The 5,349-nt window shown below is 59.0% G+C and overlaps 1 long non-coding RNA gene across 1 annotated transcript; it reads right to left on the bottom strand.

Moving 5' to 3' along the window:
• Nucleotides 1-1,576: 1,576 nt before the first annotated feature.
• Nucleotides 1,577-5,081, bottom strand: LOC140395955 (uncharacterized). The gene is made up of 2 exons (XR_011936423.1): nt 4,720-5,081; nt 1,577-2,382 (listed from the first exon to the last, which is right to left on the bottom strand). It is a non-coding gene; the product is annotated as an uncharacterized lncRNA (long non-coding RNA).
• Between the last annotated feature and the right edge of the window lie 268 nt (nt 5,082-5,349).

Below are 5,349 nucleotides of genomic sequence, written 5' to 3'. Positions count from 1 at the left end.
TACATGTGCCAGCGCACAGGTAGACCGACTCCGGACCCTGCACGACCGTCTTTGTCACCCGGGAGTCACACGGTTGTACCATTTCATAAAGGCCCGCAATCTGCCATACTCCGTCGAGGAAGTACGGACAATCATCAGGGACTGCCAGGTCTGTGCGGAGTGCAAGCCTCATTTCTACCGGCTGGACCATGCGTGCCTGGTGAAGGCCTCCCGCCCCTTTCAGCGCCTCAGTGCGGATTTCAAAGGGCCCCTCCCCTCCACCGACCGTAAAACGTATTTTCTCAGTGTGGTCGATGAGTACCCCAGATACCCCTTCGCCATCCCATGCCCCGATATGACGTCTGCCACCATCATCAAAGCCCTCAACACAATCTTCGCTCTGTTCGATTTCCCCGCCTACATCCACAGTGACAGGGGGTCCTCCTTCATGAGTGATGAGCTGTGTCAGTTCCTGCTCAGCAGGGGTATCGCCTCCAGCAGAACGACAAGCTACAACCCCCGGGGAAACGGAACAGAGCGAAGATTGTGTTGAGGGCTTTGATGACGGTGGCAGACATCATATCGGGGCAGGGGGAGGACGGATGGTCCCGGGAGGGTTGCTGCTGGGAGCGCCGGGGGAGGGGAGGGTGGTGCCGGGACGGAGGTGTGTGTGTGTGACCTGCTGGTGCCAGGTCCTTGAGGGAGACAGTATCCTGGCGGCCATCGGGGTACGCCATGTAGGCATACTGGGGGTTTGCATGGAGCAATTCCACCCTTTCCACCAACGGGTCCACGATACGTAGGAGGGGTAAGAGGGAGAATGGGACGGTATGGAGGGCCGTCCAACTAGCCCTATGGTCCAGGAACCTCCCGGCCTCCCGCTGGCAGGAGGTCCTCCCTGATGCACTACACTCCATTTGGTCACTACTGTGCACCGCCATTAAGAACACACCCCATGAACGTCTTTTTGCCTTCCCCAGGAAGTCCACATCTGGGGTGTCGCTCCCGACTTGGCTCGCAGCTCCAGGACCCGTCCTGCTCCATAGGCATGTCCGATTCCACAAGGCGGACCCGTTGTTGAAAGGGTGCAATTGCTCCATGCAAACCCCCAGGATGCCTACGTAGCGTACCCCGACGGCCGCCAGGATACTGTCTCCCTCAGGGACCTGGCACCAGCAGGTCACACACACACCCCCCCCGGCCCGGCACCACCTTCCCCCGGCGCTCCCAGCAGCAACCCCCCCGGGACCATCCGTCCTCCCCCTGCCCACGCTCGAGGATGAAGAGGATTTTGGCACGCTCCCGGAGTCTCCGGACATCAGACCAGCATCGGCATCGCCGCCACCACTACGCCGTCGCTCCCAGCGGCACATCAAGGCCCCGGACCGCTTAAACCTCTAACTGGTCCACTGGACTTCAAAAGTCATTTTTTTCCCTCTCTGTCAAAAATTGTAAATGTAAAAAGAAAACCATTTGTTGTATATAGTTGCCCACCACCCCCGCCGGACACAATTTTAACAGGGGTGAATGTGGTAAATCACTGTTGCACCTCTATTAGGTGATTGATGCGCTAAGCGTCAAGAACCACAAAGACAAGTGAGACTTTAACTCAGGCTTTAATATACTACATGGGAGGCTTACCCGACACAGACGACCCCAGACAGAATGGGGCCTGTCCCAGAAGAGGTTCTTATACTGACTCCCGGGGGAGTGGCTAAGGCGGAGCTCTCTGTGGCTAGGTCGGGTTACCTACCAGTGACCGAACCTCTGCAGAGTTACAGTACAATACACAGTATTACAGGGCCATGTTACGCACAACTATTATATACTATGTACAATGGTAGGGAGGTACAGTGGTGTATCACCACATTCACCCCTTGTTTAGAAGGAAGTCCGGGGTGAAAATTTGGAGCAGTGAACAGAGTCCATCAGGAGGTTCCGTGTCGTCAAAGGTCAAGACGAACGATGGGTTTGGTCGATCTCTTTGAACGTCGGAGCTGCGGCGCTGAGGTAGTGTCCGGCGGTATCTGTGCGGTCGGTGGTGCTGGTTCGTGAGGCGGCATGACTTCCCCCACCGCTTCGGCTGGCTCGAGGCGAAACTGCGGGATGACAGCGGCTGGCACGGAGTAGTAACAGACCGAGGGATCGACGGGAGCAGAGAGGGAGTGGGGTGGAGGCTGCGGGGCGGGGGCGGCAGGGGCCCCAGAGGGGGCCAGGTCCTTGATGGAGACGGTCTCCTCACGCCCGTCGGGGTATGCTATGTACGCGTACTGTGGGTTGGCGTGGAGGAGATGGACTCTCTCCACCAGGGGCTCCGCCTTAGAGGTCCGCACGTGCTTGCGGAGCAGGACGTCTGCCGGGGACAGGAGCCAGGATGGAAGCGATGTCACGGATGCCGATCTCCTGGAGAAGAGAAACATCCGCTCATGAGGGGTAGCATTCGTTGCAGTACACAAAAGAGACCGGATGGAGTGGAGTGCGGCCGGGAGGGCCTCCTGCCAACGGGAGACCGGTAGGCCTTTGGACTTGAGGGCTAGCAGCACGGCCTTCCAAACAGTCGCGTTCTCCCTCTCCACCTGTCCGTTCCCCCGGGGGTTGTAGCTGGTCGTCCTGCTCGAGGCAACGCCCCTGGCGAGCAGGTACCGACGCAGCTCCTCGCTCATGAAGGAGGAGCCCCGGTCACTGTGAACGTAATTGGGATAACCGAACAGCATGAAGAGGTCGTGCAACGCTTTGATGACGGTGGCGGAGGTCGGGGCAGGGAATGGCGAAGGGGAACCGCGAGTACTCGTCGATGACGTTGAGGAAGTACGTGTTGCGGTTGTGGGTGGGGAGGGGCCCTTTGAAGTCAATGCTGAGACGTTCAAAGGGGCGGGTGGCCTTGATTAGGTGCGCCTTGTCTGGCTTGTAGAATTGCGGCTTGCACTCCGCACAGACTTGGTAGTCCCTAGTCATGGCCTTGACCTCCTCGACTGAGAATGGTAGGTTGTGGCCCTTGATGTAGTGGTAGAGCCACCTGATGCCTGGGTGACAGAGGTCATTATGTAGTGCCCGCAGCCGGTCATCCTGTGCGTTGGCACAAGTACTACGGGACAGGGCATCAGGAGGATCATTGAGCTTACCTGGCCAGTATAAGATAGTATAACTGTAGGTGGAGAGTTCGATCCTCCACCATAATATCTTATCATTTTTGATTTTACCTCGTTGTTTGTTGTCGAACATGAACGCAACTGATCGTTGGTCAGTAACGAGGGTAAATGGTTTTCCGGCCAGGTAGTGCCTCCAGTGCCGGACGGCTTCCACTATGGCTTGTGCCTCCTTCTCAACAGAGGAGTGGCTGATCTCGGGGCCTTGGAGTGTGCGGGAAAAGAAGGCGATGGGCCTGCCCACCTGGTTGAGGGTGGCACCCAGGGCAAAGTCGGAGGCATCGCTCTCGACTTGGAATGGTGCAGACTCGTCTACCGTATGCATGGCGGCTCTGGCGAAAGTGGTTTTTAGGAGGTGGAAGGCCTGGCAGGCCTCGGGCGGGAGGGGGAATGAGGGGGAACGGAGGAGGGGTCGGGCCTTGTCAGCGTACTCGGGCACCCACTGGGCATAGTAGGCAAAGAGTCCGAGGCATCGCCTCAGTTCTTTGGGGCAGGTGGGAATTGGGAGTTCGAGAAGGGGGCGCAGACAGTCGGGATCGGGGCCGAGGACACCGTTCTCCACCACGTAGCCGAGTATGGCGAGGCGGGTGGTGCCGAAAACACATTTTGCCTCGTTGTACGTGAGGTTGAGGCGTTTGGCAGTTTGGAGGAATTTCGTGAGGTTGACGTCATGGTCCTGCTGGTTGTGGCCGCAGATGGTGACGTTGTCCAGATACGGGAAGGTAGCCCGCAGTCTGTTCTGGTCCACCATTCGGTCCATCTGCCGTTGGAAGACCGAGACTCCATTGGTGACGCCAAAGGGTACCCTAAGGAAGTGGTAGAGGCGGCCGTCTGCCTCGAAGGCCGTGAAGGTACGGTCCTCCGGGCGGATAGGGAGCTGGTGGTAGGCGGATTTCAAGCCTATGGTGGAGAACACCCGGTACTGTGCAATCTGGTTGACCATGTCAGATATGCGGGGCAGGGGTTACGCATCAAGCAGCGTGTACCGGTTGATGGTCTGACTGTAGTCAATGACCATGCGGTGTTTCTCACCAGACTTGACTACCACCACTTGGGCTCGCCAGGGGCTGGTGCTGGGAGCAATGATATTTTCCGAGAGAAGGCGCTTAATCTCCGCTCGAATGAATTGGCGGTCCCCGAAACTGTAACGCCGACTTTTAGTAGCCACGGGCTTGCAGTCGGGGGTGAGATTAGCAAACAGTGAAGGGGGGGGGATCCTGAGCATGGAGAGACTACAGGTGGGACCCGGGGGGGAATCAGGGAAGAACTGGGGGTTGGAGACCGTGAGGGGGGGGAGGGGGCCGTTAAAACGCAAGGTGAGGCTGCGCAGGTGGCATTGGAAGTCCAGGCCGAGGAGCGCGGGGGCGCAGAGGTGAGGGAGGACCATGAATTTGAAATCCTGGAACACCACGCCGTTCACTGAGAGGGTGACGACGCAGTAGCCCAAAACCTCAGCCGACTGGGAGTTGGAGGCCATGAAAATATGCCTGCGCGTGGGTAGTACCTTGAGGGAGCAGTGGCGCACGGTGTCCGGGTGGAGGAAGCTCTCCGTGCTGCCGCTGTCGAAGAGGCAGGTGACAGTGAAACAATTTACCTGAACCTCCATGGTGGATCTGGCGAGCTGATGCGGTCGGTCCTGGTCGAGGACGATGGATGCGATGGTGGAGCTGTTGGAGAAGGGTGCCGGATCCGAGGAGCGGCCTGTGGGAGAAGGTGGCAGCGCCCAGGCGTCGTAGGCTGCTGCTGGAGGCCAGGTTGCTGTTGGTGGCTGCATCTCCTTTGTTTGCAGCATTTCGGTCCAGTGCGCAGGACCGGAAGTGACGATCGGCGGTGGACCGGAAGTGACGTAATTCGGTGGCGGGGCGGACCCGGAAGCGACGATCGGCGACGGACCGGAAGCGACGATCGGCGACGGACCGGAAGCGACGATCGGCGACGGACCGGAAGCGACGATCGGCGACGGACCGGAAGCGAAGATCGGCGGACCGGAAGTGACGATCGGCGAACCGGAAGTGACGATATGCGAACCGGAAGTGACGATCGGCGAACCGGGAGTGAAGTGAGCCGGGCCAGGGATGATCAAAGATGGCGGCGCCCTTGCGTCGCACATGTTGAACAGCGAGCCGGGAACGGAGGACGGCGGCACCCCGGAGTAGCAGACCGCGGCGTTGGACCCTGAGGCAGCAGTGGAGCGGCAGACGTTTGCAAAGTGGCCTTTCTTGCC

This window comes from Scyliorhinus torazame, chromosome 19 (assembly GCF_047496885.1).
Source record: "Scyliorhinus torazame isolate Kashiwa2021f chromosome 19, sScyTor2.1, whole genome shotgun sequence".
Classification (NCBI taxonomy): Eukaryota; Metazoa; Chordata; class Chondrichthyes; order Carcharhiniformes; family Scyliorhinidae; genus Scyliorhinus; species Scyliorhinus torazame.
The sequence above is the reverse complement of the archived record's forward strand: the minus strand, read 5'-3'. Positions and strand labels throughout refer to the sequence as shown.